This window comes from Sarcophilus harrisii, chromosome 2 (assembly GCF_902635505.1).
Source record: "Sarcophilus harrisii chromosome 2, mSarHar1.11, whole genome shotgun sequence".
Taxonomy (NCBI): domain Eukaryota; kingdom Metazoa; phylum Chordata; class Mammalia; order Dasyuromorphia; family Dasyuridae; genus Sarcophilus; species Sarcophilus harrisii.
This window is the reverse complement of record NC_045427.1, coordinates 556,108,322-556,128,655: the sequence shown is the minus strand read 5'-3', so window position 1 is coordinate 556,128,655 and position 20,334 is coordinate 556,108,322. Positions and strand designations below refer to the sequence as shown.

Genomic DNA, 20,334 nt, shown 5'->3' with positions numbered 1-20,334 from the left:
CGGCCGCGTCCCGAGGAGCAGCAGGTTGGTGCCTGGGCAGGGTCCCGGGGGGCGCGCGAGTGCGCGTGTGCGCGAATGCCTGGGTCTGTGTCCGGAGGGGCGGGGGGCTGGCTCGCGGCCCGGGAGGGAGCGCGCGCGGCCGTCGGAGTGTGCGCAGCCGGGCCCAGCTCCCCAGCGTCCCCGGCGGCGGCGGAGGCTGCGGGCCGGGGCCGGGGCCGGGCGGAGCAGGGCGCGGCGCGGCGCGGCCGGGCCCCAGCGGGCAGGGCCGGGCCGGGCCGGGCCGGATCAGGCCGCGGAATGGGGGGGTCGGGGTCCAGGCCGGGGGCGGCCCCCGAGCTGCTGAGCAGACGCCGGGCGGCCGGGCCCCCCGATCGGGAGTGGACTGCCAGCCTGCCCGCCGGCCTGCCTCCCTGCTGCCCTTCCTCTTCCCTCCTCCCGCTCGACGTCCCTCCCCGCCGGGCCGCCCCAGCCAGGGCCCGCCGCCCGTCCGGCTCCCGCCCCCGCTCCGCCCCCGGAGCCGCAGCCCCGCCCGCCACCGCCGTCGCCATGTTGTGGCTCCCGCTGCCGGCGCTGGGGACTTAGTGAGCGGCCGACCTCGGGCCTGACGCCGCCGTCGCCGCCGCTGCCGCCGCCGCTCGGGTAAGTGGCCGCTGGCCGGGGGGCCGGGCGCGGGGAAGGAGAGAAGAGCTTGCAGCTGCGGTCACCGCCGTCCCTGGCTTGGCCCCGCCAGGGAGCCCGCCGAGGCGCGGCGCTGCGCCGCGGCCCGCCCCGCCAGGAAAACCGATCCCGCTCGGCCGCCTTCCCCGCCAGCGGGCCGGGCTGCCCCACCGACCTCTCCCCCACCCTCCAACCCCGGCCGGGGTGGCCCAGCGCTGCCCCCGAGCCCGCGCGCTGCCGCCGTGGGCATGCCCGCTGGCCAACCCATCCTCTAGTCCCCACACCCCCTCCACGGGCGCCCCGGAGGCGGCATGGAGCGCCTGCACATCGATCCTGCTCACATGGACCCCGGGGGGCCTCAGCCAGGCTGCATGCGTCCGGGGCAAGCGGGCATGGGGGGGAGGGGGGCGACTCAGGGGGATCAGGCCTGCTGGGCTGGCAGGAAGTCAACTCCTCTGGGGGTTCTTCTGCCAGATGTGGGACAGACCGACAGACAGGCTGCTCTTAGGGTCATTTCGGGAAAGGCAAAGCTGTGCCAGGTAAATGACATCCTAGTTCCAGATGCCAGTGCTGCCCGGATCCGGGTGGGCCCAGCAGTGGGCAAGTGAGAGGAGGGGAAGGAAGGGGGCGGTTCACTTCAGCCTGTCTGTCTGTAGATCTGACCGTCTGTCTCGAGGGGGGGAGGGTCTCAGTTTGGAGCGTTGGCTGCAGCCCCAGCCTGACCGACGCGGAGGTCATCGCTGCTAAGGAAGGCTCCTGTCTCCGCACACGGATTTGGCCATTTCTGGGGCTGCTTCTGGGGGTTGGAACAATTCTTGGGTAGGCCAGAGGGGGCATCAGAATTCTGGACAAAAAACCGAAACCTCCACCAACTACTTAGAGAAGGGAATTTGACTGGCCTCCTTAGGACCGACCCGAAGGTCATGGTCCTGAAGTAAAAGGCGGGGTGTATGATTTTATCCCAATTTGCATTGACTTCTATTTGAGGTTCTTAATGGGTCCGAACTGTTTCCTAATCCGTGTATAAGTCCTCTTAAGCACATTTCCATAGGTGTCCCCTTAGCTGAAGTTTTCTCACAACCCATTACCAATCTTTAACCAGAAAGTCGAAGTTTGAGTGATGAGCTTGTTTCAGTGTCTATAAAAATCCGTGAGCTGTATAAACTACAGGTTCATGATAACAGCTTAGATCTCAAGGGGTAAGATAAATTGACCAACAATTTTATCCCATCTCTTGTGGACTTGCTTCCTTACCCAACTCTTAGGATCCACACTGTATTGTTAGGGTGTATGTCTTCAGGCGGCTTTTTGATATATATTACATATATATATATATATATATATATATGTATATATATATATGTAATTTTGTAGCAGCATAGCTTATGTTTAGAAATCTTACCACAATTGCTTTCTAGGAGCTAATGTACAATCAAGACCCATTGACTTCTAGCTGGGATTGGATTGGACAGGTGCAGGTCAGTGTTGAGAGTAGGTAGTTAGAATTTGGAGAGCTTGGGTCAGTGGCTGAGTTGGAATTTAAGGGGTCTTTCCATTATACAGACAAGGAATTTTAATTTTGTAGAGGTGTTTTTGTTATTGTTGGCTTTTTTGGGGGGGAGGGGATGGGAAGATTTGTACATGTTGGGAAACAAATCTCCAGTGGCTGTGAAGAAATGGTAGATAAGTACATTTGCTAAGGTTTGATGGTGTACTTAATGTTAATGTACAAAGTATTGAACTTTATTCAAACAAATTCAACAAAAAATTCATGTAGAGGTTTTTGTAAGCCAGACTCCATAAGAGTGATGCAAATAGTTAATATCTTTAGATTTGGAGTGTACTAGAATTGAATGACCAACCTAAATTTGCAGAGGTTTATTCGTAGAGAGTTGACCTCTAACTAATGTATTCATTTTGGCAACAGTATCTCCTTTCTGTAATTCTGTATAGGTTTCTGTGAAACTTTGTTCTGGTTTATTTCCTATCTTAGTGACCCTTACCACTTTCCTTTTGGGGATCTTTGTCCAGGTCTTATCTGCTCACACAGCAGTTGTCTCCAAGCCTCTACCCTGGGACCTCTTCTCATTTCCCTTTATATCATTTCACTTGGTGGTCTCATTTGCTTCAGGGAATCCAGTTTTCATCATGGGCTCTTGATTCTCAAATCTATATATCCATCCCTAACCTTCTTCCTACATCCAGACTCGAATCTTGTTAGGCTTTTGGAACTGGATATCCTGTAGACATCTTAAACTTTAACTTTTCTAAAATGGAACTCTTTTCTTCCATATCCTACCATACCACATATTCTGAATTTCCCGATTACCATCAAGGACACCACTCTTCCACCAATCACCTGGATCACAACTTGAATGTCATCCTCACTCTCACTCACCTTCTTCCTGTTCCCCCAAATCTGTTGATTTTGCCTTTGTGATATCTATTATATGCCCCCTTGTCTTAACTGCTGCCATTCTGGTTCATGCCCTCATCACCTCACACTTAGGTTTAGTTCTAGACTAAAGCAATAAAGCAAATCACACAAATATTTTGTTTTTTAATGAATATAAAAGCTGTGTTTACACTATATTGTAGTTTAAATATGTAATAGTAATATGTTCAAAAAAGTATCTACCTTAATTTAAAAATACTTTTATTCCTGAAAAACGCTAACCATTATCTGAGATTTCATTGCTCACTGTTATTGGCTGCTGATTGATCAGGGTAGTGGTTCTTGAAAGTTGGGGTGATTGTGACTATTTCTTAAATTAAGGAAACAATAGAATTTGCCTTATTGATTCATTCTTTTTATTTGAACACTTAGAAACCATTGTGAGGTTTTTAATTGATTTAATATCATTATCATTGTGTTTCATGGAAAAGGGAGGCCCCAGGAGAAGCAGATAGAGGGGGATGGCCAGTAGGTGGAGAAGTCAGAGCATACATTTTTTAAGTTTGCATCTTATATGGGTATGACTTGTAGTGTTCCAAAATAGTTTCAATAGTAGCATGAAAGATTGCTGGTCACAGATCACCACAACAGATTTAATATTAATGAAAAAGTTTGAAATATTGTGAGAATTATCAAAATCTGACCTAGAGATAATGTGTTAACACATCCTGATGGAAGACTTGTTTGTGGAGAGTTGTCACAAACCTTCATTTTGTTTAAAAAAAAAAAAAAGCAATATCTCTGAAGTGCAACAAAGCAAAGCTCAATAAAATGTGATAATATACAGGCCAAAGTGGAGATAGGATAGGAGAGGTACTGGCATTAAATATTGAACTAACTAAAGCAGAGGTTTGACCATGTTACCATCCTATTTAATCAACTCCATTGACTCCTTATCACCTTCAGAATCTATATAATATAAAATCCTTCATTTGGGTGTTTATAACTTCGTTCCCTCTTGTTGTTGTAATCTTAGACCTTAATCTGCTCTCATTCTTCCATGTTCCAGTAGTCTGATACAATGATACTGGCTTTGCTATTCCTCCTCTGAAATATTCCATCTGCTATTTCCATGCATTTTTACTTATTGTCCTCTGTGCCTGGAATTCTCTCCCTCCTCATCTCCATCTCCTGGCTTCCCTTAAGTTCTCAGCTAAAACTTCACTTTCTATAAGAAATCTTTCCTTATCCTCTTAGACTTAGTGCCTTCCCTCTGTGATTATGTCCAGTTTTGTGGTACATATCATTGTTTATTTTCAGGTTGTCTTCCCTATTAGATTTTGAACTGCTTGGTGTCGACTGTCTTTTGTCTTGTATCTCCAGCTCTTGGCACAGTGCCTACCACTTAGTTGCTATCTAATAACAGTTTGTTGACTGACATCAAAAAAATTTTAGGATTGGAAAAATTCTAAAATATTGAACTTGATGTCTGAACCTTTTTTGTATCATGAACTCTTCCAGCAATCTAGTGAAATCTGTAGACCCCCTTTTGGAATTAAGGGGCTTATTTTGTAATCTTTTGGATTGGAAAAACTTTTGGAATTAAGTTTTAAAATATATGATTAAAAAATAAGCCAATTATTGACATAAAGATGCATTTTTTTCCTTTCTGATTTCATGGACCCCATGATATCTATCCACATAAGTGAATAGTTAAGTGATTGTGAGCACATATGTTATAGAAAAGGTTGTTCAAACCCTGGAGACCTGTTGGAGAATCTCAGAGCTAGACCTTGGAAGAAAGAAAAAGGGAGTGGATAGCTTTTGTAAATAAATCCTTCAAAAGGTCTACTTTTTGATCTACTAATGGCAGAAATAACATTCTTCCATGTCTTAGTGCATTATAGACTACTATTCAGAAATGAGTCGCTTTGGCCAGAATAAATTACCAGGCAGGGAAACATCTGTTAGGAAGCTACTTCCCTTAGCTAGATTCCTCCCTGGTTGAAAGTTCCTCATCAGGTCTGTATTTAAGCCTTTCCAGTTTGGTAACACCTGGCACAGCTTTTTCTCTGCTGGCATGATGTTTGATTTCTCACTGTGGTGTGAAAGTGAACCCAGGTTCTTAGAATGAGACAGTGGAGGCATAAATAAGCAGAAAATATTTTCCTTCTGGAGATACTGGAGGAATCTACTCCATGACATGAGTCTACATCTTTACTTATTCTTGGCAGCTGCCCTAGGCAAGGCCCCAGTAGGGTACATGGAACTTGAAACCAGGATGCAAGAATTGGGATTCTGTGGGTGATAGCACCTAGAGAATCTCGTGGAGCTGAATTGGAGACAAATAACTTAGGTTTGAATGGGGCCTGAGAAGCCATAGCATCTAGATGAGCCCTTCTAAAACTTGTATCCATGACAATCCATATTCCTTAAAGTGAGTGAAACTTTGTAACCTTTAGATGAAGTTATTCCAGTTCCCCTTGTTTTCAGTATTCACAGGTAATTCATAATGAGTTTATAAGATTCATCTATAAAATTGCAAATAATCACTTTAGAATCATGGAATTTTTCATTATTTGGAGATTTTTTTTTTTTTTTTGGATCTTTCTCTTGCCTTCCCCTTAATTGTTTTTTTTTTTCCCCTAGGTGTGTCTACTATTCTTCTTAAACTTTCTTTCTGTAGTATAGTAGAAAAAACATTGGACCAAGATTCAGATATTATTCTCAGCTCTGCCACAGAATAGCTGCATAATTCTGAGCCAATTGGTTTCCTTTTCTATGTCTATTTCTTCTTGTGTAGGTGATTTCTCAGGTTCCTTTGCAGATCTAAAGCTCTCTTATTCTTAAAGCTCTCTTATTCTTAGGAACTTCTGAATCTTGTTTAAGAGCAAAATTTTCTTTTTTGGTTGAGTAGAGTCCACTTTTGCATGTAGGCTGGCAGTATCTGGCCTTTTAAAATGTGAATTTTCAAAACTTTTGACTCTGGGAATTATTTGTGTTGGAGCTTTATTCTCTTCTGCCTTTACAGCCTCATGTTATTCTTAATAAAATAATGCCTTCTGTGTTGCAGTCACTTTGCCTCATTTGTCTTATAAAGTTTGGTGTTTTATCTTTTTTTTTTTTTTAGATCTTCAAGAGAGTTAATGAAAAGGATATTTATTTTAAAAATCCCCGATCAAACCGAGGAGCACTTTTTAATCTAGAGCCTGAGTATAAAATATGTCATAACTGTTTTGTTATTCCTTACAGAATCAAGGGCATTTGAAAAGAAGCTTTAACTTTTGCTAAAGCAAGATATTAATTATTCTTATGGTGGCCAAGCTAACTTGAATTTTATGGAGATTGACAGACAAAGCATGACTCTGCCTTAAGGCCATGTAAGAGGATTCCTTGATTCCTTTTTTCAGTTTTCTGGAACTCTGACTACAACAACATCGATTTTTTTCCCCCCAATCTACCTGCCTGTCTCAGTTAATAGCTGACACCAATCCATTCTTTTTTTTTTATTTAAATTTTTATCTTCCTCAGTTACATGTAAAAACATTTTTGGGGGGTGAAGGTTATACATGTACATTTATTTTTTACATATTTCCTTATGAATCATGTTGAAAGTTCTCTCTCTGGATGTGGGTAGCTTTTTCCATCCAAAGTTTATTGGGATTGCCTTGGATTACTGAACTTCTGAGAAGAGCCATAATTATAAAAGTCTGTCATAGTTGATTGTTACATATTCTTGCTGTTGCTGTGTACAGTGTTTTCCTGATTCTGTTTGTTTTGCTTAGCATCAGTTCATATAAATCTTTCCAGACCTTTTTAAAATAAGCTGTTCATCATTTTTTATAGAACAATAATATTACATTATTTTAATATACCATAAATTATTCAGCTATTTTCTAATTGATGGACAACTACCCATTTTCCAATTCTTTATCATCATAAAAAGAGCTGTTACAAACATTTTTGCACAAGTGAATCTTTTCCCCTCTTTTATGGTTTCTTTGGGATACAGACCCAGTAGTGACACTGCTGGATCAAAGAGTTTACACAATTTTATAGCCTTTTGGGCATAGTTCCAAATCACTCTCCAGAATGATTGGATTGTTTCACAACCCCACAACAGTGCATTTAGTGTCCCAGTTTTCTCATATTCCCTACAACATTTATCGTTATTTTTTCCTATCATTTTAGCCAAACTGAGAAGGGTGAGGTGGTACCTAAAAGTTGTTTTAATTTGCATTTCTCTAATCAATAGTGATAGTAGAACATTTTTTCATATTTATAGATGGCTTTAATTTTGTCATCTGAAAATCCTCTGTCTATCAGTTGGGAAGTGACTTGTATTCTTATCAATTCTTTATATATTTTAGAAAAGAGTCCTTTGTTGAAAACACTGACTGTAAAAATTTTTCCTCAGCTTTCTGCTTCCCTTCTAATATTGGCTGTGTTGGTTTTGTTTGTGCAAAAAACTTTAATCAAATTTGTCCATTTTGTATTTCATGATGTTCTGTAGTTCTTTTTTGGCCATAAATTCCTCCCTTCTGCAATGATCTGATAGGTAAACTATTCCTTGCCCTCTTAATTTGCTTATAGTATCACCCTTCATGTCTAATCATATACTTTTTTTGATATGGTGTGTGAGATATAGGTCTATGCTAAGTTTCTGCCACACTATTTTCCAATTTTCCCAGAAATTTTTGTGAAATAGTGAGTTCTTATCCCAGAAGCTAGCATTTTGGAGTTTATCATACACTAAATTACTATAGTCTTTAATTATTGTGTGATGTGTATCTAACCTATTCCACTGACCCAGCACTGTTTCTTAGCCAGTACTACATGGTTTTGATGACTGCTGCTTTCGGACATTAATCCATACATTTGTGGAAAAATATTCAATGGTATTGCAAAATACAACTAACTGATGAGATCTTATTATATGAGCAGCTTTAAAAAGCTAATAATGAATTTAATTCTCCTTTTTCTGTCAGAGAATAGCTAGCACTTTTATGGCACTTTAAGGTTTGTCAAGTGTTTCACAATTATAATCTAATTTTATTTTTACGGCACTGATGGAAGTTAGGTAATATTAGAATCCTTCATTTTACAACTGAGGAAACTGAATCAGACAGATTCAGTGATTTGCCCAAGGCCATGCCACTAGAAAGGATCTGAAGTTAGATTTGACCTCGGGCCTTCCTTGACTTCAAGTTAGGTGCTCCACTCACTGCACCAGCCCAAAAACTAACACTTTGGCCACAAAAACAAATCACGAATGAAACTAAATGTATTGAAAAGTAGCACCTTGTAGATCACTATTTGTTCTCCATCATTCATGTTTTTGTGGTTGTCACGAGCATTTCTGCCAGTGTAGGATCTCTGTGTGTCTTATTTCGTATGTGCCCTGTATTTTCCCTTCTTGTCATTCTTATCATTTTGCTTTCTGTGCATTTAGCTTTTATTTTTACTCCACCTAAAATCAATCATGGTTTGCTTAGGACATGCTCTCTTGTAATTATAAAATGTCTGTTTGTGCTGGCTCCTTGTTCTTAAATAGAAGTATTTGGGATCATGTTTTCATGTGTTACTTTTTGACAGACATGGTCTTTCTCATCTCTGTATGGAAATTTGTCTATTTCATAAGGTGATTTGGGGTAACTTTAAATGGTTTTTTGCATACACCACTTTAGAAGAGCCTTTTTATAGCAGAGGGAAAAGCACAGCAGACCAACCTAGCTATAGATGAATTTGTTTCTCTTTATGTGTGATATATAAATTAAAGCATTTGAGAAAGTCTCTTTCTGCATGGATTTCTGTTTGAGGGCATCTAGTCCATTGTATTGCCCTACTGCTTGTAATAAGTACATATTTTGTGATTTATTTTAGCTAGTGTCTTTTAAGGAATATTTTCATCAGAACTGAATGGTACCACCCAACCATGTGCTGGCTTTCGCTGAGAATGAGGAAGTAGTGTTGGTGAGGAAGGGGAAAAAGATTTCAGAGTTGCTGTGAATACGGACTAAGTAAAATACCATAGTTAATAGTCAGGTTAGAGGAGCATACTTCAGCACATTTTGGCTTAATATGATTCTCCTACATGTAAAGATGAAGGCAGCTTTATTTGTTAGTTGTATGTCAGTTGCCTGGGATTTAAAAAATAAAATAAGATCTTATTTGCCTAAGACATCTTGGGAATAAGGATGCTCCCTGACACTTACTGACTCTTACTCTTAGTATTTAGTTGCATTATTTGGGAATGCCCATAGAAACCCATGACTTTGCAATGTGTTTTTTTGTTTGCTTGTTTTGTTTTGTTTTTTGTGATGTTTCTTTTTAGCTGGAGTTTTTAACTTGGTGAACTTTTGCCTTTGGGAAATAAGGGTTTCCATTTACAGATCATGTAGTTTTCTCTGTGATTTCCTTGATTGGTGACTAATCAGGAAAGATACTTTAGGTTACTTTAGGAAGGAGTCACCACTTTATAATATTGCCTTCCTTCCTTTGGCACCTGAATATTCTCGGATTAGACAAGGCTTTCAACTAGAGTGTGGATACAAGGTCAAAGTTTTCTCTGAGCCAATTAAGTGGATCTGGGATCCTCTTTCCTTCTCTTCATAGTTAGCTACAGAGAATCTATATCCAACTGCTCTCTGCTATGTCTGAAGGTACTCCCTTCTCATTGATCTTGATTGCTGTAAAAAAAGCAGTTTGAAGGTTTAAGACAGGGATACTTAATGTGGATGTTCATCATCAGCTACAAACCAACTTCCTGGGATGCATCCTAAGTCATCAGAACATTACTGGACAGGATTTGGGCATCTTTAAAGAAGAGAGGGAAATGGGAATAGTATGAAGTGTTTCAGCTCATGTTGAGACATCTCAACTCTTAAGAGTTTTAGCAGAACAGGCAGCAGTTATCTCTGAATTAGAGGGTACTTTGCATTCTCACTTTGCCATATATACCTTCTAGACTTTTAATTGAGTTGTTTGGACATCAAAATTGTTTCATTGCCTAAATACAACATTAAGGCTATAAATCTTCCATCTCTAAAAATATGTATGAATAATATCATAGTTTTTAATTAGAAGTTTTAGTTATTTCAAAGATCATTCATAGCATAACTACTTGGAACTGTATCAATCACTTTATCAGTTATTTATTGAGTGCTTGCTATGTATAGATGCCCAGCTTTGTGCTGGTAGATGTTGGAAAAAAGAAGCTTATAGGATGAGGCATCTTGCCCTTAAGAGCCTTATTTGAGGAAACAACATTAACTCTTACAAAGTAGAGAGCAAGAGCAATTACATGCTAAACTGGGGTTTTATTAATTTTTTACATTTCTGTGTGTGTGTGTGTAATATGTGATATTCAGTGAGTAGAATTGTAGTCATAATACATATTCACAAATTTATACCAGATTCCCCCTTCTACCAAAACCTTTTATTCGCTCCTTAACTTTTGAAGCTTGGAACAGTTTCATTTTTTCTTTTCTTTTCTTTTCTTTTTTTTGGCTGAGGTAATTAGGGTTAAGTGACTTGCCCAGGGTCATATATCTAGGAAGTGGTAAGTGTCTGAAACCAGATTTGAATTCAAATTTTGAATTCAGTTTCTTTAGATTCTGTGCCCTGTCCTACTTTCTTTGGCATAATTTCATGATCCTACTAGTCCCTCCAGTCTCCAGAAGGGATTTGTAGCTTTCTCAGATAGACATGGCAGAAATTCATCCCAGGAATTAGTTGACAGCCAGCTAAGATCACACTTGGGATTCAATGTGGGCCCTTTTTATGGTGGTTTTGGTTATTGCAGGCCCAATGGCAGGTAAGAAGAAAGTTAATTAGGAGAGGTTGGGAGGCATCAAAGACAACTTCTGCTATTAATAATTTTGTCTGGGCAGAACCAGGAGATCATTATATACCTGAACAACAATATTGTATGAAGATGTATTCTGATGGAAGTGGATTTTTTTGACAAAGAGACCTAATTCAGTTTCAGTTGATAATGATGGACAGAAGCAGCTACACCCAAAGAAAGAACACTGGGAAGTGTATGTAAACTGTTTGCATTTTTGTTTTTCTTCCCAGGTTATTTTTACCTTCTGAATCCAATTCTTCCTGTGCAACAAGAGAACCGTTTGGTTCTGCACACATATATTGTATCTAGGATATACTGAGACATATTCAACATATATAGGACTGCTTGCCATCTAGGGGTGGGGGTGCAGGGAGAGAAGGGAAAAATCGGAACAGAAGTAAGTACAAAGGATAATGTTGTAAAAAATTATCCAGGCATGGGTTCTGTCAATAAAAAGTTATTATAATAAAAAAAAAGAAAAAAAAATTTTGTCTGGGACCTACCCTAGTTGTGCCATCTTATTTCAAACATATTTTTTTGTTGCTGATCTCTGCCAAATTGTGGAACTAGCTGCAAATGCAAAAAGGCTCTTTATTGATAGGGGGTGAGCAACAAGGTACTTTGAGACATTCAGAAGGAAAATCAGTAGAATTTAGTGATATGATATTCCCTCAATTATTTTTCATGCCTGGTTGGAACTGTCCTGTTTTTGAGCTTCATAAAGTTAAAGTAGTTTTCTTTGTAACCCACTTGAATATAAGCAATGTTTGTTGATGTTGTTTAGCGAAATGTCAAAAAATTATAACATTCTGATCTCTTTCAAACAAGGTGACATCCCATAATTAGTCATTTGAATCAGGGATGCTTTCTTTTTGACCTGCAGTGAGTTTTTTCCCTACCCTATATGAGTGACTCAGTATAAATGTCAGTACTCTCTGGAATTCTTTTGAATAGAAACATATCAAAACTTATAACTGAGATTTATTGTTTAAGATCACTTTATAGAATTTTATTCCTTTTCTTTTTCCTTCATTTTATCTATAACAGATCAACATTCTTTAGCGCCATACACCTATTTGTAATTTGATTTATTTTTTTTTCAGTAATTGCTGTTTCATTAGCTTGACTCTGAAAGGTGATGTGTGTTCCCTCCCCCCCCCCTTTTTTTGGGGGGGGGGGTTGTTTTTGGCCAAGACAGACTTGGAGACTTTGCCAAGACAGAATATGTCTTTGACATAGTCAGCAACTTTTTTTTTTTTTTTTTTTTTTTTTTTTTTTAAGGATGCTTTGGCTTGTATCTCTTTGAACTTTTTTGTGTACTGGTTGAAAGGAGAGAAATATTCTTTCTGTCCCAAGAAGTCTGGGGAAACCAAGGTTTCTGGGACCATGGAGGATAGTCAATCCTGATGTCATCTTTGCTTGGTAGCTATGCGCAGGAGAATCGCTGCATAGCTTCTGCAAAGCAAAACTTCTGCAAAGTATTCCAAGTTTCTTTGCTGCCGTTGCCCTGCTGTGAGTGACTAAGACATTTCCCCTTCCAGATTACATTAAGAGACATAAAGTTTATGCATATTTTAACCTGCCTAATTTTTTCAACAGTTCAGAAGTGAAAGCATGTAGTGAGATTGGTCTCCATAACAGGAGATTAGGGAGATAGTGATTTGCAGTCAGAGAGAAGTTAAAAACTTCCCTTCCTGGTTCAGGAGTCTTCTTGATCTTGGGAGCAATGTTGTGTCTGCTGTCATTTATGCTACCTCTCCTGGCTGATACTCCATGTCTTCCATTAATCCTCCAGAGCCTGTCTTGACCTTGAGGAGGATATGGTGACTGCTATAGTTTATATTATGTAGTCCACATGCTTGACATATGCTTTTCTTAATTAAGCCATTTTATTTATTATGAATTAAAAAGATAGGAGACAAAGCACTCAAATAAATATATATGTAAATATAATTATAATATGTAACTTGTGCTATGTTCTGTAGGGAAAACAAAGAAGCATTGGTTATTTTCCAAAAGGAGCCTAGTTGGGAGAGTGAAAGACTAAAAAACATACTAAGAACTAAATACTAATGGGATATTTAGAGGTTATGTGTATGCATACGAACAGGCATGGTTTATAAAGCCTGGGAAAGACTATCAGTATGTATTTGAACTCTGGAGTAGAAGTATGACAAATGTTCACATCTAAGGACCTTGTGTGAATAGATTCTTTTATGGGTTAAGGGTTATTTTGTGGGGAGAGTTAGTTAAGAAGGTTGAGTTGGCAATCTGGGAATAGCTAATTCCACTCCTAGTTTAAATAAATTTATCAGAAGCTTGGCAAGTCAATGAACCTATCTGAGCCTTGGGTTTCTCTTTTGCTGTAAAAACTAGAGGGTTGGAGTAGATGATATCAGATTCTGTAAAGGATACATTGGAAAGGGTGCTTTGGATTTGGGATTAAGGGTTGCCGCTCAATTCCCAACCCTGCTATTTGCTTCAAGACCCTTAACTTCTTTGAGCCTCAGTTGCCTTGTCTGTAATTTGAGAGATTTGGACTAAGTGACCTCTGAAATCCCTTTTAGTTATGTGTCTGTTGTCCTTTTATAGCTTTGAAACCTAGGATTTTTCTTAAACTGTGGCTGTAGCTATCAAAAATCTTAAATCTCATGGTGTTGTTCCATAGATTTAAAAGATTCTGATAATGATCAGCAGGATGATTTTAGAGAGGTCTGGAGGGACTTACATGAACTGATTCTAAGTGAAATGAGCAGAACCAGGAGACCATTATACATGCCAACAGCAAGTTTATATGATGGTCAATTCTGATGGATGTGGCTCATTTAAACAGTGAGATGATTCAGGCCAGTTCTTATGGTCTTGTGACAAAGAAAGCCATCTGCACTCAGACAGAATTCAGTGGAATGTGGAACACAGCATAGTATTTTCACTCTTTTTGTTTTAGTTTGCTTGCTTGCACTTTGTTTTTTTCTCATCTTCTTTTTCCTATTTGGTCTGATTTTTTTTTTTTTTTTTTGTGCAGCATGATATTTGTGGAAATATGTACAGAAGCGTTTTATATATATTGGATCACTTGCCTTCTAGGGGAGGGTAGGAGGAAATGGAGACAAAAAAATTAGAACACATGGTTTTGTAAGGGTGAATGTTGAAAATTATCTATGTATAATTAAAAAAAAAAAGACTGATTACCCAAGTCTGTCTTCTGGATAGTGAAAAATGATTACAAATTTGTTTTTTTGTGATATTCCAGATTTGCAGTATTTAAGCAGTGGTCATAGTATTATTCAAGCTAATTTTAGTTTTTATATTTATTATCCAGCATTCCTTGTTTCTTATCTCTTGAATGCTAAATAAATGAATGAATGAATGAACCCTGCAGATTAAAATCCCCCTAACAAATATGCATAGTCTTATAATTCAAAATTCTACTGTGGGCATGTCCAAAAATGTATGTTACATTCTGTATTTTAGGTTTGTTGCCTCTCTGGCTACAAGTAGGTCACAGGCTTCATTTTTAAACCTCTGGACTTATAGTTTATTATCATTGATCAGAGTTCTAAAGCCTTTTAAAATTGTTTTTTTCAATAATGACATTGTTTAAATTGTTTGCTTAGTTCTGCATATTTCACTTGGTACCAGTTCATAGAGATCTTCTGTTTTCTCTGAAACTCTATTTTTTTAACATAATATTTCATTAATTCATGTATTATAATTTGCTAAGCCAGTTCCCAGATGGAGGACACTCCCCTTAATTTTTAGCTACTGTGTAAAGGACTGGTATAAATATTTTTGTACATACGAATCCTTTTCCTTTTTATTTGATCTCTTTAGGATTTCTTGTACTTGATCCAGTAGTCAATATGTAGCTTTATAAAATGATGTGAATAGTTTGGAAATTTGGGGGTAATAGCTTCAAATTCCTTTCCAGAATGGACAGGTCAATTTACAGTTCTACCCACAGGGCACTGGCTTGTTTGCCTTTCCCCACCCCCATCCTTCCACCCCCAGCAGTAGATGTTTTCTTCTTTTGTTATCTTTGAAAATCTGATGGGTATGAACAAGTTGCTTTAATATGCATTTCTGTAATTATTTGTGATTTGGAACATTTTAATGTAGTTGTTGATAGCTTGGATTTCTTCCTTTGAAAATTGCCTCCTCGAGACTTACACGAACTGATACTGAGTGAAATGAGCAGGACCAGGAAATCATTATATACTTCAACAGCAATACTATACGATGATCAATTCTGATGGACCTGGCCATGTTCAGCAATGAGATGAACCAAATTAGTTCCAATGGAGTAGTAATGAACTGAACCAGCTACATCCAGCGAAAGAACTCTGGGAGAGGACTAAGAACCATTACATTGAATTCCCAATCCCTATATTTTTGCCTGCCTGCATTTTTTATTTCCTTCACAGGCTAATTGTACAATATTTCAGAATCCAATTCTTTTTATACAGCAAAATAATGATTTGGACATGTATACTTATTTTGTGTTTAATTTATACTTTAATATATTTAACATGTATTGGTTATCCTGCCATCTGGGAGTAGGAGGAGGAGGGGAAAATTGGAACAAAAGGTTTGGCAATTGTCAATGCTGTAAAATTACCCATGCATATAACGTGTAAATAAAAAGCTATTAAAAATTAAAAAAAAAAGAAAAGAAAAGAAAAGAAAATTGCCTCCTCGGATCCATTGACTATTTGTCCATTGGGGAATGACGTATAAATTTAAATCAATTCTGTGTATCTTTTGGATATGAAACTTTTGTCAGAGAACTTGATTTTTATTCCCATTTAATTGTTTTATCTTCTGTTTTTCACTATATTAAATTTGTGCAAAAACTTTTTAAGTTTTATATTATCAAAATTGCCCAGTTTATTTTTATTTGGTCATGAATTCTTCACCTATTTATAGATATGAAAGATAATTTCTTGTACCCCTAATTTGTTTATGATATCACTCACATTTATCTATTTGGAGTTTATCTTGATATATGCTTTGTGAAATATTGGTCAATATTTAACTTCTGCCAAACTGCTTTCCAGTTTTCCTAGCAGTTTCTGCCTAGTAATTGGAGTCTTTGGCTTTATCAGACACCATGCTTCTTTATATTGTGTACCTAATCTGTTCTACTGATTGACCTTTTTTTAAAACTGTTAAATCATTTTAATGATTATTACTTTGTGGTATTGTTTGATATATTACCTAAATATGTGGTATGTTCATATATGTTATCTAAAAAGCTAGATCCCTTTCTTTTTTAACTTTTTTCATTATTACTGTTGCAATTCTTGGCTTTTTGTTCTATATAAATTTAGTTGTTTTTTCCCCCTAGTTCTATAAAAACAATCTTTGTAGTTTGAAAAGGGATATTGAGCTAACTTAGTTTTGTCATTTTTTAAATATTGGCCCCATACCTTAGTAGTTAATATTTCCACAACTATTTTTGTCTGTACTTGTGCATTTATAACTGAATTAATATCATTTCTGAGTGTATATATAGGTACACATTCAGATATTTTATTGCTTCTGTATCTGCTCTGAATAGAATTTCTAATTTTAGCTTTTCCTATTCAATTTTGTTGGTAATACAGAAAAATATTGATGATTTCTATAGGTTTATTTTTATGCTAGAATTCTGCTAAACTTATTTCAGTTTTTAGTTAAATTTTAGTCAAATCTCAGTAAATCATTATCATCTACAAAAAGCAAGAATTTCATAATTTTTTGCTTCTGCTTATTCTTTTGATTTTTTTTTTTCTGCCTTGTATTATTGCTATGTAATTTCTAGGACTATGTTAAATAATAACAATGATAGTGGACAGCATTGCTTTACTGGAGATCTTACTGAAATCAGACTTCTAACGTTTCTCCATTACATATAATGATTGCTCTTGGTTTTATATAAATATTATTTATTATATTAAGGAAAATTTATATACTTTATAGAGTTTTTTTTTTTTAACAGAAATGGATGTTAGATTTAAAAATTTTCAGCATGTATTGGTTTAATTACATCATTTTTATGATTTATATTATTAACACCCAGTTGTTTATACCACAAATGAAAAAAAAAAAGGAAATTACAAAACAAATGAAAATTAAGAAAAAGTAAACTTTCAGAAACTATTTTGACCCAATTATATAAGTAGATAAATATAGTTAGGTCTTGATTAGCGAATAAGAATCCTGTTTTTAAGAAGCAGATGAACTAACTTTTAGTTAAACAACAGCAGAATCCATCTCCTAATTTTATTTAAGTTCAATGTGTTTTTTTGCTCTCATATTTGTTAATATTTTCTTTGGATTTCTTGTTTTAAGTTTTTTTTAAGTCTTTTGTCTAGTTCATTGATTTGTTCTTTTTCTCTTCTGTTGAGGAAAGAGTTTTTGTATAGAGATATAAATTTTTTCCCTAAGAACTATTTTTGTTTTTTCTTCATCTCTTTTTCTCATTTATCTTTTTTTCCTCTCCTTCCCTCCAATTCCTTTTCTGTTTCTTTCTTCCCTCTTTTGCCCCTCCTTCTTCCTTCTTTCAATTCCTCTTTCTTTTTTCTCCCTTTTTTCTTTTTATCAGAAGAATGGGGAAATCATTCAAACTTATTTGGGACCATATATTTGATAGGCTGTCGACCAAAATGCCAATTCTTCCATCTTAACTTTTTGCTTCCTTCACTTCCCTTTAGAATTGCTATTTCTTCTTTTTTCTTGCATGACCTTATATATAACCACTCCCCCCCTCCCATATCTTAGATCTCTTAAACTTAATTGTTTTGAATTCTTTTTTATTTTCTTTTTAGAATATTTTATTTATCTTGCCTTTTCACTTTCCCATCTTTTTTCCAACCTTCACTTTCCAATCTTCTACTTTGTATCACAAGAAAAAAAAACTATATAAAAATGTATAATTAATCAAAGCAAATTTCCATGTCTAAAAAGATTTTTCTTAATTTGTATTAAGTCCTTTCCCTCTATTGGAGATAGGTATGCTTTATCATTATGTTCTGAGATCATCAGGGGTCCTCAAATTATGGCCTGCAGCTCATATGTGGCAGCTGAGGACGATTATCCCCCTCACCCAGGGCTATGAAGTTTCTTTATTTAAAGGCCCACAAAACAAAGTTTTTGTTTTTACTATAGTCCGGCCCTCCAACAGTCTGAGGGACAGTGAACTGGCATTTAAAAAGTTTGAGGACCCCTGTATACCTAGCTAGTCATTATAGTAAGGATTCAGAGCAATAATATTCCATCTCATTATAAGCCATAACTTGTTCAACTAACCCCAAATTTAGGGACACCCCTTTAGATTCCTATTTTGCCACCTCATAACAGGTATGAAGTATTTTTAAAACATCCTTAGAATTTGTTTTGCTTAAAATGTTTGTGGCAGCCCTTTTTGTAGTGGCAAGAAACTGGAAACTGAGTGGATGCCCATCAATTGGAGAATGGCTGAATAAATTATGATATATGAATGCTATGGAATACTATTGTTCTGTAAGAAACGACCAGCAGGATGATTTCAGAGAGACTTGGAGAGACCTGTATGAACTGATTCAAAGTGAAATGAGCAGAACCAGGAGGTCATTATACACAGCAACAAGACTATATACAATGATCAATTCTGATGGACATGGCTCTCTCCAACATTGAGATGATTCAAACCAGTTCCGCTTGTGCAGTGATGAAGAGAACCATCTACACCCAGAGAGAGAACCATGGGAACAGAGTGGAGCACAGCATATGCTTTGTGAATAAAAAGCTTTAATTTAAAAAAAAATTATTTTGCTTAGGACTGATTCCTCCCTCATTCTATCCTTTATCTAATTTCCATCCTTCTTCCCTGCCTGTTTCTCTGTTGAGTCAAATGAATTTCTGTACACAGCTGTATGTGTATTTTTCTTTTGACCAGTTCAGGTGAAAGTGAAGTTTAAATATCAGCTGTTCCTTTCTCTTCTTTGTCTTTTTGTTTATCCTAATTATTTAGGTAATGTTCTTTAAACCTTTCTTTCCTTTTCAGTGTATTCTCCTCTCTTTCCATTATTTTCTTAAGGTCATTAAGACATAACTACTCAGTACGATGATAGAATTCAGAGGGAATGTGTGTCATTTTTGTATTTGAACTGAAGTTCATATTCAATGCGTTTTATCATTGTTCATTGTGTTTACTTTTTTTTGGTACTCTTCACTCCTGTGTTGAAACTTCAAAGTTTCTGTACAATTCAGTTTTTTTTTTGTTTGTTTTGTTTTTAATTAGGATTGCTTGGAAGGTCCTCTATATTATTAAAGGTCCTTTACCCCCCACCCCCTCTGAAGCACAATACCCTGTTTTGCTGGGTAAGATATTCTTGGATTTAAACCTATCTCCTTTGCCTTCTAGAATATCACAATCAGAATTCTCAGATTTTTTTATAGTGATGGTTGCTAAATCATGTATGCTTCTGACTGTGGCTCCTTGATTTTTGAATTGTTTTTTTTCTGGTTGCTTACAATATTTTTCTTAATCTAGAAGTTCTGGATTTTGACTGTAATATTCTTGAGAATTTTAATTTTGGTCCTTCTTTCAGCAGGAGATTTTTCTATTTCTGAATCTTATGAGATCTGGGCAGCTTTTTGTAGTGGCCAGAAATTGGAAATTGAATTGGATGCCCATCAATTGGAGAATGGCTGAATAAGCTGTGGTATATGGATGATATGGAATATTATTGTTCTGTAAGAAATGACCAGCAAGATGATTTCAGAAAGGTCTGGAGAGACTTACATGAACTGATGCTGAGTAAAATGAGCAGGACCAGGAGATCATTATACTATATAATGATCAATTCTGATGGATGTGGCTCTCTTCAACATTGAGATGAACCAAATCAGTTCCATTGGTTCAGTAATGAAGAGAATCAACTACACCCAGCGAAAGAACTATGGGAAATGAGTATGAACCACAACATAGCATTTTCACTCCCTCTGTTTTTGTCCACTTGCATTTTTGATTTCCTTCTCAGGTTATTTAAGTCCGATTTTTCTTGTGTATCAAAATAACTATGGACATATATACATATATTGTATTTAACATATACTTTAACATATTTAACATGTATTAATCTACCTGCCATCTAGGGGAGGGGTGGGGGGAAGGAGGGGAAAAATTGGAACAGAAGGTTTTGCAAGGGTCAATGCTGAAAAATTACCAATGCATATATCTTGTAAATAAAAAGCTATAATAAAAAAAAATCTGGGGGAAAAAAGAGATCTGGGCAGTGTTCTTTTAAGAAAATGTTTGAAATATGATGCCTAGGTTCTTCTTTGTTCATGGCATGAATATAGTCCAGTTATTCCTAAATTTTTTCTTTTCCATCTCTTTTCTAGGTCAGTTGTTTTTGCTATGCAATATCTTACATTTTGTTTTACTTTGTTTTTTTAGGCTTTGAAT

The 20,334-nt window shown here is 37.4% G+C and overlaps 1 protein-coding gene across 1 annotated transcript in view; it reads left to right on the top strand.

Annotated features, from left to right (window-relative positions):
* Positions 1 to 265: 265 nt before the first annotated feature.
* ZNF592 (zinc finger protein 592) overlaps positions 266 to 20,334 on the top strand; it is a 65,008-nt gene continuing 44,939 nt past the window's right edge. The window contains exon 1 of the mRNA XM_031955693.1: positions 266 to 639. The gene's annotated coding sequence lies outside the window, so the exon portion shown is untranslated. The remainder of the gene's footprint in view (positions 640 to 20,334) is intronic.